Source organism: Phasianus colchicus, chromosome 2 (genome assembly GCF_987193195.1).
Source record: "Phasianus colchicus chromosome 2, bPhaCol1.hap1.1, whole genome shotgun sequence".
Lineage (NCBI taxonomy): Eukaryota > Metazoa > Chordata > Aves > Galliformes > Phasianidae > Phasianus > Phasianus colchicus.
In genome coordinates, this window is record NC_143437.1 from 67,216,722 (window position 1) to 67,229,326 (window position 12,605).

Sequence of the window (12,605 nt, forward strand, 5' to 3'; positions counted from 1 at the left end):
TGAGGATAAGTTGGGTGTCTTTGTGGGGAGTTTTCACTTGCTGCGCTGGCTGCTTTTTTTGCTCCAGCAGTTCCAGTGCTGAATTTCTGTTAAAAGTGATGATTTTCTTAAGAATGACAATGCAGTAAATCACAGCGGTAAGACTTGGGCATCTCAGCTGATGATAGCGCTGAGGCAAATATAATCTCAGTGGGTTGCATGCTAAGGGACTTCTGGGAAGACTGAGGAAATATTAATGCCAGCATGTAAGGGACAGCTTCAGCTGGAAAACTGGGTACTGTTCTGGTTGTGTGCCCTCTTGGTAGAGGGACTCAAGAGGGTGTAAATGCAAGAGAAGGATAAGCAGGAAGGGTGGAGAATGAACCCAGGGAGTGGAGCAGACATGGGAGGAGAAACTGAGGCTGGAAATGGGTGCCTGCAAGCGAACTAAGAGCAAAGCATTTTGGAAGGAGAAGCTGCTGAAAATTCACAGGTGGCTGAGACAGCCTGAGGAAGGAGGGTACAGAAGGGGCTTGGTTGCAGCTGAGCTGGAAAGGGGAGGCTCAGGATTCAGGGTAGAGGTGAGGTGGTGGACTGGCAGCAGGGAGATGGAGGAGCTCAGCCTGTTTCCCCAGTTGTCTGTGATGGCACATGTAAGCCAGGAACAGGAAGGAACAAGTGGTAGGATGGCAATAGGGATTTTGAACTGTGTAAAAGCAACTGCATTCTCCTGGGGTGGTACGTGGTGTGATGCTGTGGATAGTGTTGAAGAGATCTTGATTCCAAGGCTTGCAACAAAGCTTCTGTTTTATTTCAAACAGTGTGGCTTACTGTTTAGTAATGAATAATGGACTTGATTTTCCTTTAAAACAAACTAAGAAGCCTTGGTTTCTGTGTAATGGCTGCTTTTTCCCCATCTTTATGTCTCTTAGAATCACAAAATGGCTCAGCTTCTGAATGTTTTGCTTCTGGTGCTCCTTGTCCAGTTAATCAATTGCCATCAAATCTTGCAATTCAGCTAATTTATGCATTAGATTTCATTTCCTGAGTATAGAGCTTCTCTGGAATGATAAACTACGTGATCAGTAAAATTACTGTTCTCCTAATCAGAATGTATGTGTAACTTACTGCTTTTGCTTCATGTTTTTGTGTGAGTTTTCCTTCTGGGATCAGTGTAAACATTTTTAGCCTGGCTGTTGTTAAACTTAACCATACAGGATGCACCTTCTATGTTTATGCCAGAGTAAAAAGTTACACATTGGAACAGAAATGTCAATCAATTCTGCAACTTCTCTGAAGCATTACATCTCTCAGTACTGCAATTAGTGTAACCTGCTGGAGTCAGCCAGGATGATGTAGGTGCAGCTAGCAGCTTCCTGTTGTGCCAAGAGTTGAAATGCAGCAACTATCTACTTAAAAGATGATGCTGGTCCAAATTACTTTCCCCCAGCATCTGCCTCAAGGTCTAAGGTGTTGCCTGGAACACTTTGATTTATGCCAAAGTGCTTATGCAGTGCTGAGGCCATTTGGCATTGGGAAATGTTTTTCTCTTTTACCAAAGTCTTACATGTGTTTTTTTCCCTCTTGTCAGCTCTGCTTTGAGGCTGCTGGAGGTCACCTAATCCAGCTCCCTGCAGGACTATCTCCAGAGTTGGATACGGCTGCACAGGACCCACAGCTGTGTTTGATTCCCCACTTTTGGGCATTCCTGGGCTCTGCTCTGAACAAGCTGTGCTTCTTGCTCCCCATCACATGGGTGCTGGGTAACTGGAGAAATAAATAGGAGAAAACTGATGTGCCCTGCAGCCTCAGCAGCCTCCTGGCCCATCTGCTGTGGTTAAAATACATAGGAATGCTCAGCATAGCTTTGAAAGGAGTGTGAGCTGCATTTGGGCTGTTTTGCTTCTGTGTATCCCGCAAAAAGGAATGACAAGGAGGGCAGGGATGTTGCTGCAATGCTTTGCAGCCAGATGCAAGTAGTATCAAGTTAACAGCTGCTAATTATGTTTTTAAAATTACTTAATGAGTTATGCTAGAAGTTAAATAATTAAATGAACCCTGAAAATCTTTCCCTACTCCTATCTAAAGTGAAAGTGTTGGAAAGCTATTTCAAATATTTTAGAAAAGAGAGAGACTTGCTAATAGTTGGGTTGAAGTTTTAACTTTTAATACTGAAAATTCCACTCTGGTGCCAGCGCAGTAAGTATCATGGATTGCTGCAATTAAACCAGTGCCTTAAGTTATTCATAATACTCTTTCTGGGCAGCATTCCCACCTGCTTAATCTGTACTCTACAAGCATTTATTAGAACTGACTGTTGAAAAACGCCAAGCTAAATCGGACACTTAAAAAAAAAAAATCAATATGATGCCCTAAACTGGTTTAATATGTCTTTCCTCTTCAATAATCCCACACGTTGCTGATTTATTTGCTGTAATGAACATGCCATTCAACCAAAACAAGATTAGCTGCTTAAACCACAGCATTAGGCACAGAGCAAATTTAATGCTGCTTTATGTTTCGTTGTAATGCTCAACACTTTACAGCGTTGTCTCTTTCTTCCCTCCATAATAGTTCGTGTGAGAATCACAAGGGGCTCTGGGGAGTTGCTTTTTTATAGTATTTGGAGCAATAAATTTGAGTTTGGGTTGCAGATCTCCTTCATCCAACCCAAGGTGGAACCAAACTGTTGAGCAGGATTAATGCATGAATTTCTATTCCCTGCAGGACTTTTCCGGGGTTAACCATGAAATAAATGGTTTATGTCAAACTGATCTGGTTTGAGACAGAACAGCCACTGGCAATCAGAATATTCTTTTGGACTTTGTTCACTTTTTGTTTGTTTATTTATTTGGAAGAGCAGCAGTCAGCTTGCCAAAGGTAGTGTTCACTGCAATGTGCAGACGTCTCGGCTTTGCGCAGAGAAGACCTGGGATAGGTGGGGTATAAGACAGGTGACTTGAAAAGAAGTCTACAAAAAGGGGCAGGGAAATATAAAATATTTGTGTGACTCATGCCTAGCCAAGGTATAAAACGCACACCTGCGTGGGTATAATGCCTGGCAAAATCTGAAGACTGTAAACTGCAGCTTTCAGCTCAAGCTCTGTGTATCTGTCTTCCTGCTCAGTCCTCAGATGGAAGTCTCTAAAGTCAGTGGGTTTCAGGTACTGTTTTGTTCTTTCCCTCTGTCACAGAAAGACTGCATTAGACAGCACCCTTCTTGTCAGTTAGGAAGCAGGTTGTAGTTGTTAGGACAACTGTATGTTCTCTGTAGTAAAGAAAAATTGTTAGGAATTTTCCAGGGGTGCTGTTTGCAATACAATGTTATCATTCTTTTTCTTTGCAAGACAGATGAGTTGCACGGGTATACTTCAGCTGCTTTTCTGGGTCTTGGTGTCAAGTATTGTAGAAGTGTGCTGAATTGAGAGCCATTAGTCAAACACAGAAATGAGAAAAATATCAAAAGTAGAGTGTTTGTGGTGTGCTGGAGTAGGTTATTGAGCTGGGGTTGTGTTTCTGACTGGAACGTGTGTGTCTCTTCTGGTGAACTGGGAAATCGAAAGTGATCTGACAAAGGAAGAGTCAAGAGATTCAAGGTGGCTTTTTCTGGAGGTGGAGATGCGCTCTGAAAGCCTGCTTGGAAGAGCAGTCTTAATTCGCATAGCTCCACTGAAAAAATATCCTGAAAATGCTTTCAGGATCTCTGTCTGGATGATGGGTACAGGTATGTAAAGAGAAGGCTGGTGAGCACTGGCCAAGATGCTGGCTTGCCACTAATCTTCCTGGAAAAAACAGAGCCTCAAGCTGAATAGGAAGGGGTGCTGTGAGGGGAAAACACATATTTGGAAGGGAAAGTATCTTTCAGAACAGTTGCAATGAAGCTGGCCGTGGGATGAGTAATAACAGTCATGCTATTTATATGAAATATGGTGGTACATTTTTTTTTTAGTTATCAGAAGCCTTCACAGTGCCATTTGTTATTTTGCCCAGATTGCACAGGTATAAGGGATGGTTGCATCTGATCCCTGTGTTCTAACTGCTTTGCTTTGGAGCAGACTGTTTCACTAGTGTAGAATGAACCTTACCTAAGGGGTCAGAACTGGATGATCTTTAAGGTCTCTTTCAACCCAAGCTGTTCTATGAGTCTGTTTTTTTTTGTCTGTAACACAGACAGACAGTATCTGTATGCATAAGGTATACATACAGGCATAAGTGTGTGTGTGTGTATATATGAAAATGTATATTTACGCTTTACTGCAACCACTGTAGATCACTGTATTTACTGTAGATCTGCCCATAAGCTCCCACATCTATTTTATTTAAAGACAAAGTGATTGGTAGGAACTCCCAAATCACAATGATGGAAACATGTGGACTGATCTGTTTGATGTCCAAGCAGACACCGGGAGAAGGGACAGAGATGAAAAAAAGGAAGGAGAGAGAAACACCAAACTGTGCAAGGGAAAACAGGGTTGAATGGCCCTGGGAAAGCCTCTGCCTGCCTTGGCTTGTGTAACAGGGACTTATACAACACGTAACCCAATCTGACCCTGACCCTGCCAGTGCTCAGGGACTATATTTTTACTAAGATTAAGCTTTTCTTTCTTTTTCCTGGAACAATTTCCTTGGCTTTTAGCTTGCCTGTTGGCTGGCTGGCATGGCCAACGCAACCTTGCCTGTTTGTTTATATGACACTCAACCAGCTGCACTTTGCAAAAGGCAGCCCAGCACGTGCTCAGCAATCCCTGTGGTGTCCCCCAATGGTGCTCACCAGGGACAGGTATATAAGTGACTGAAAAAATAGATTTCTATATGTACATGTTTCTTTTTTCTACTAAATACATCTTCTCGACTTCAGAGCACATTAGTCAGCTGCTGCACTGAGTCAGACGAGCCATAATGTGCAGCGACTGAGCTACTGACTTCCAGGGTCTGAGGTGAATGGTAAGGGAGAAGGAAATAACCATTAGAGATCGTTAGATCTGAGACTAAGAGATCCCATCTTACTCTCTGGTAGGAAAATAAACATATATGCTGCTAAAAGGGTAGAAAAAGAGCATGAATTCCAGTCAGATGCGCCTCTCGTGAAAAATGACTAATTGAATGGCATCAGTGGGTTAAAAATAGACATTGCTTTAAGGGAAAACATCGTAAAGGTCATTTAAAGAAAAATGTGAACCCAGGAAAGATAAGCAAGTTTTCCTGCCAGCTTGGGCTTTGTTATTTCTTGGAAGGAAATCTCGTTCTGCAGGTGGTTCGGGAGCAGTGCAAAGCCATGGCCCATGGACAACAGCCGTGCTCACAGCAGCAAGCCCCTCACCGAGGGTAAGGTGTGGGGTGGCACATCAGCAGGGCAGCTCCAAACTCACCCTGTGGAGGCACCACACGGGGCCAGCGCCAGTTCCCCGTTATTTCTTAAACCTTTGCTATTTCTCTTCTGAGGCTGCCCCAAAGCTTTCTCAAAGCACGTGTCCAAACACCTGCAGGGTGTTTTTTTAAAACGTAACTTACGTACTGGAAACATGAAAAGGATGCATGCAAAGGGGAAACGTTTGATCTCTGATCAAATAACCGTATCAAAAGCTTTTCTCAATGCCTTTTGTTGAAACTTATAAAAGTCGAGAACTCCCAGGCTGCTAGCCAAACACATCCGAGTGCATGGCCCGGGCCATTGCCCCGCATAAGACAATGTCACTCTGCTGATCTCAGGGGGTATGGGGTGACTTCCACCACGTCTGGGTCCTGCCTCTGGGGATTAGAGAGGAACTACTGCGAGCTGTGCAGTCTGCAAAGAAATGAGACAAATGAGTGGGCTGGGAACCACCGAGGAGCCACAATGCCAGGGAGATGGGAGCACACGGGGTGCACGGAGTTGGGTGTCCAGCATGGCCTAATTCCTGGCAGCTGTGTGCCTGCAACAGGACGGCTGCACAGCTCCCGGGATCTATTGGAGGGGAGAAGCTTCCCCTTGTGCTCCCCATTTTGTGCTGCTGCCCTCCTTTACGCTAGCCCAGCAGACCCAGGTGGCAGCAGCCTTTCTCCATGGTGCCTGGCAGAGCCACAGCCCAGAGCAGTGCTGGCGAGTCCCACGTTTCTCCAAGGCAAGAGGATTTTCTTTCTTCTTGGTACCAGGGAGTTTTATGCTGAACTGACTGAATAAGACTTTCCAGCAGAATAATTTCCCTGAAAGATTAGGAAAGTCAAATATTTCTTAGGATGTCTATCATGTCTGAAATCTCTTTATCCTGCATATGAATTGCTTTTTTTTTTTTTCTTTTCAAACCCCCAAACACATTGATGCTGAACCCGATGCTTTCCCTCCCAGCTGTTGCTGCTCAGCTGTTCTTTCTGCTCTCTACTTAAAAACTTGTTATCTTTTTTTTTTTTTTCTTTCTTTTTTTTTTTTTTATTAAGGAGGGAGCCTGAGGGAGGTCAGATGGAGCATAAGTGCTCTGCTTTTTTCTTTCATTAGCACAAATGGTGGCTACCCATGGATTTCAAATTTGTTTCAGCTCTTACGGGGAGCTCTTTGCAACCTGAAGCAGGCATTGATTGCCAGTGAAGAGGCTCTGCAATAACAAAGACAGAAGTCGTACAGCAGAGGTCTGACATGTGAGCTGTCAGAGGTGATGCCACTGGCAGCTGACCTATCATAAGACCTTCGGGAAAAGCCACCGGGCGCCGTGCTTGGGAGTTTCTAGTGCCCTGCTCCCCGCTAGTGTGTGCTTGGAAACAGATTGACTAACATAATGGAGTGATTTTGTAATCTGTCATAATACCATAAGCTACAGATCCACAGACTTTGACCCCTCACAGGTATAATGAGCTCCTTTATTCAGCTGCACATGCTCTCTCGATGGGGGGCAGGGGGGGCTTTTCTAATTATATATCCAAAGCATATGTTTTGCCCAGAAACAAAGCATTATATTCATTAGTAAAATCCTATAAGCTGGGCTCTTTCTATTAGCCAGTTAACTAATTGACAGTTAAGAACATGTATTAATATCACGGTGTAACCACGCAGTCACTTAATCTGACAGCTTTATTAAAATCATAGCATTGCCCTCTAAGTTGCTGCCATGAGAGGCTGTAGCATTCACTGTGTAAACCCTGGTGCTCAGAAATGTGTGTCTCAACATAACATGGTATGGACTGAGCCTCACAGCGGCCTCCCTCAGTGCTCTGACAGGGTTGGGAAAAGCACTGGAGATCCTTCCTTAAAAATCTGTTCAATCAATCTTAAGTACACCTTTGGAAGCACACAAAACAGACTGCATTGGCACATTTTCCCTTACTAATTCAGTAAGTGATCTCGCTGTAGGAAAACACAGCACTGCACATCTGAAAGTATAATGTGAAGTGCTGAGCACAGTGAGAAGACGTTGCACGAATCAATCTTGCGTGCTTACCTCATCCAAATGAGAGCTTTTTAGTAGCCTGTGCTTGGGAAGGTTGTGGTCACAGATGTGTGTCACAGAGCGCAGTTTTAGTGAGGAGTAATCATGAGAGTTCTACAGAACTGTATTATTCACTCAGTGTGCTCACATGGCCTCTGCATTTTCTTGCAGATCTTTATCACCCGGTGTCTGAGGTGTAAGATAGAGAATATAATACAACTTTGGGTTTGTCAGCTTGATAGCTAAAGAGATTAAAAAAACAAAAACAAAAACAAAAACAAACAGGCAAATTGGAAATGTGTGAAGGAAAAAATGAATTCATATAAAAACAGGTATTTTTACAGGTCTTTATTTCATATACATCAGCAGACAACAAGGGAAAAAAGCTTTCAAGAACACTTGCACTGCACATCAAAGCTGCAGTTGTCTAGCCACACCACTGCCATTGCAGCTGAAGGAGATTTGTGTTTAGCTGGGCTGGAGCTGCTGTGCATATGATGAGCTGGCGTGAGGTAGGATATACGTCTTGTTAATCAGTGTCTAAAGTACTGGCCCGACCCTTTCCATACAAATACGTACTGGTGCATCCCTGTCCCCACTAGGTTAGGATGAACCCCACTGATTCAAGCATATACCCTGCCTTCTGCACCCACATCCCCACGGTCATTGCTTTGGCTCACTGAGCAGAGGATTGCAGTCTGACACCAAGGGCCATCTTACTCACAGTGCTCTGTGTGCACCCTCAGTGGTTCATTGCCTCCTTTCTCTGTTGCACTGGGGATTTTCAGGGCCTAGTCCTTGGGCCTGATGTCCACCAAGTTAGTTTACGAACTAGCTGACACAATCTGATTCCCTCAGCCTCTTACAGCTGCCAAATATGAGAGTGCACTACATTCTGCATACATCAATTCTTTCTTTTGTCTATTTGAAACCAGTCTCCTGCTAGTTTCTTCAAGTTGCCTCCATGCTGATATTGCAATATTTGTGAGTGGTGCTTCTGCTTATGTGTAGTTTTCAAAGCCTTGTAAACATTGAACATGTTTCTTCCCACCATTCCCCGTGCAGGGTCTTTTCCTGCCCAGTCTCTCCTTGTGAGGTGATCATAAGATGATCTCCTCAGTCCTTCAGATGCCCTGCCACATGCCTCCTCTTTCTTCACTTTCCTCATCAGGTGTACATGCCAACAGTCATTCACTTGCACAAGCTGTCCAGAGAAGCTGTGGATGCCCATCCCATCTCTGGAGGTGCTCAAGGCCAGGTTGGATGGGGCTCTGGACAGCTGATTTGGGGGTGGCAGCCCTGTCTGTGGAAGAAGAATGAAGATCAATGATGTTTAAGATCCCTTCCAACTGAAGCCATACTTTGATCTACATTAGCCACAAATATGAGATGTAGATCAGTGTTAAAGTCTTTTTTATTTTTGCCATGATTTCTATTTGATATCAACTGCACATTGACCTTCAAGAAAACAATTTTTATCCTCTGCTTTCTGATGCTTTGGTCTTAATACAGGAGCATTTGCCACTTAAAAATAAGCAGAAGACAAAGCAAAGCAAAGATCCATAGTTAATTATAAATCACAAATGAAAACTGACAAAAGCTGTCTGGAAGCCAGCACAAGCCCTTACGAATAACATTGCATCCGTGCTTCTGCAACTATTTTTTGGGCAACGCTGGCATTGCTATTAGTCAGACAGAGGTGTCAATGTGAATTTTGCTTGATCACTGGCAGTATAAGTGAAGAATAAATAAAATGTCAGGGAAAGCCCTTCTTAAATATTCAAACTGCCATGGTGAACAGACTGTGGCATTGTGCTAAGCTGCTATAACTTGGAACAGGTTTGTAGGGCGGGCCATAATATCACACTTACTGAGCATTTTCTGAGCAGTACAGGAGTAAACAATACCTCTAATGCGAAATCAGAGGTAAAATGAATTAGGTGATGATAACCCTTTAAAAAGAAAAGGTATTTTGTGAGTTTCTGTGCAAAGGCCACTTGAGCGCTAAGCTTTATAATCAGCTTGGAAAATAGTTTAGCCCACAGGATCTTTGTGACTTACTTCTGTCTTCCCCACTTTACAAGGTCAACTATCAAAACAGATATTGTTTGAACAATTCCAAATGCAAAGAAGTAGGTACAATTCATAAACCATTTCCCATTTCTAAGGGAAATGCTACTATATCATTTTTAGGCTATGTTTAATACAGTGGCATAAAATTGTTAATTTAAACAAAACAAAAAAAAAAAAAAAAAAAAGGGAAATGTAGGGGAAAAAAAAAAAAAAAGGGATAATCCACTTACTGCACCTCTGTTGTGCCTATCCTCATAATACCCCTGAGTCCCAGTTGCTGGATTTAACCACAACGTTTTCTGATTTCCAGAGGAGCAGCAGCAGCACTCCAGCTTTCATCTTCAGCATTCCCAGTTATGAGAGCTTTGTCCCAGTGTCTTTGCAGCATGAAGCAAAGCCTGAACCTTTGCATGGGCTGAACCCTCATGGCAGCACTGATGCTGGGGCATCCTCTTTTTGTGAGAACAGGGAGAGGGAAGGACAAAGTGGGAGAGGGAGAGAGGGAGAAGAAGAAGAAGCAAGTGAGGAAGAGGGAAAGATGAGAAAAAGAAAAAGTCAGTAAGAACACAGAGAGAGGAGGAAGAGAAAGAGGAGTTTGTCTTCGCTGTGGGCTCAGAAAGACTGGAGAGGGACCTCCCCTGAGAAACTTGCATGTTGGACTTCCATCTTCTCAGTTATCCCTAGCACCAAACAGGAAAGGTGAAAGTATGCCAGAATGCCAACTAAACTGATGTACATCCCTGATGTAACTTGTTCCATCAATCGATCTTCTTCCAAGGGCAAGACTTCAGAAAATCACAGCCCAGATAAGCTTATGAGGTGCATAAAGCGCCTATGTGCCCACTCTCCAGGTTCTTCTGGCACCATACTTTGTTCAGGAGCACTAGGTGTGTTTGCTTTTTATTTGTTTGGTTAGTTTTTGTCTGTTTTTATTTTGTTCTACTTCTTTTGGCTGCCATTAATCTCTATACAACTGTGATATAGGCTCCCAGCAACTTCCTCTAGTATGTTTTTTCCTGAATTTGTAATCTCTCAGTAGGAAATACCACCGACTACCTGCCATCTGTAACTACAGGTGTGAACTACAGATGCAAACCAGGGTGAAGGTCTGCCGTACTCAGCACGCTGCGGGTCTGTCCAACAGATCTTCACACCGCTGCCCCCCAGCGTCTATCCACCGCCTCTCCCATCCCAAATCAGCCCAGCAAACAGTTGTGCCTAGTCAGGAGTGGATCTGTGGAAGCTTCTGTGGAATCATACTAAAATGTTGTGAAACATGCCAAAGCGAATGCGTTACGTGGCTTCCTCACCCCTCTTCAGAACCAAATCAGGCACATAAGAACGAGCAAAGGCTCCTGTGTGACTCTGCCTGCAGAGTGGAGGTGGCTGTGAGATGAGAAGACACTGAACACAACTGAGCAGCCCAAAGAGCTGCAAGCACAGTGCACATCCTGCTGCCCTACTCACACTTTTCTATAGCTACAGGTGCTTCTGAAGCTCTTACAAAGAGCTATTTTGTTAGCAATGCCCATTTCAATGAAATACGTCATACAAATCTGCTATCTTCTCTCCTTCCCACCTAAACACACTAAGAGCATTCTTCCCTTCTTGGCTTAATGACCCAGATATGGCAGACTTATATAATGTCACACTGCATTTCACTGGAAACCAACATACCCGCAAAACTGGCAAACTGTTTGAAATACATCACCCTCTTATCAGATTGGTTTGGCAGCTGCGTGAGCTGGAGGGAGTCCCAGAGCAGTGTCGGATTGCCATCTGCCGGCCGTTCCCTGCCTCTGGCAGTTCTGCTCCTCGGATTTCATCGGATTTCAGGGCACAAAAGTTCAGGAAGGCTGTGACATCTGGGGTACGAGTACCCACAGCTGTAGGCATATCTGCTGAATTGTCATTCCCATTTCACAAGTCATAAAGTATTTCATTCGGTTTTGAAACTGCGTATCTGTTGCAACAGGGATGTTCAGAACGTCACCATTCCTACCTGCTGAACCAGTCCTGCTGTCATCTTTTAGTGCCTGACCACATCTGGTCTGATTTTTCTTCCATGAAGACTATGATGCTGGAACAGGCTGCCCAGAGAGGTTGTGGATGCCCCATCCCTAGAGCTGTTCAAGGCCAGATTAGATGGGGCCCTGGGCAGCCTGGTCTAGTATTAAATGTTGGTGGCTCTGCAGGTGGCAGGGGGGTTGGAGATTCATGATCCTTGAGGTCCCTTCCAGGCCTGGCCATTCTGTGATTCTGTGATTCTGTGACTACAAACATAGACATAGATGTCTCTTCCATAGAGACATCATTTGCTGTGCAACTTCATATATTAGGCTTATAGATTCCTGCCTTCACACTGCCATTTCTCCTTTCTATCAGCAGCCAAGCTTGGGTCTCTCTCTCATGTGCTGAGGAATTATGGTAGGACTGAATATAAGAGGCTGCTTTTTGGAACCTTTCCTTGACAAAAGCCTGAAGCCTCATGCTTGGTAATGGCAACCAGTAGCTGACCATCTCCCATGACTGGACACATTGCCAGTGGGTGTGCAAAACTGATGCTGGTGACTGCACAGCCATTCACTGAGTGAACAATCATGTAGGTGACACTGTTCCACAGTCGGCGGTTACTGAGCCATTACTGCTTATAGGGAAATTGTGCTCATAAGAAACAGCACTCTGCTAGAGTGTGAGGGTCTGCGCTAGAACTGCCTCTGCTCATCAATTTCTGGCTGACAGACCTCCCACCTGACGAGCCTTTCACCATCTGAGCTGGATAGTTCCACACCTGGAAGAGGCTGATGGGAAAAGCAGAGATATGATGAAGCCTGGAACAACCTCCAGGACTCCCTTACTAGATCAGTTAATGCCAAGACAGCACCGTCACAAGCCAACTGGGCAAAGGAATGATGTTACCGATACATAATAGAAAATCAATGCAAAACAATGGCATTAGGAAGCAGTTTCATGAACTGAAACATGAGTGATGCCTGCTTTGCTCCTGACTGGGCTCCCAGGATGAGCTGAACACAATGACTGGAGACCTACACTTACAGATACTGTCCCCTGTGTGAATTATATGGTGATCTGGTGTGAGCTCACCTGCTTCTGGTCCTTCACTTATGATCAGCCAGCAACCTTCCACCTTCAACA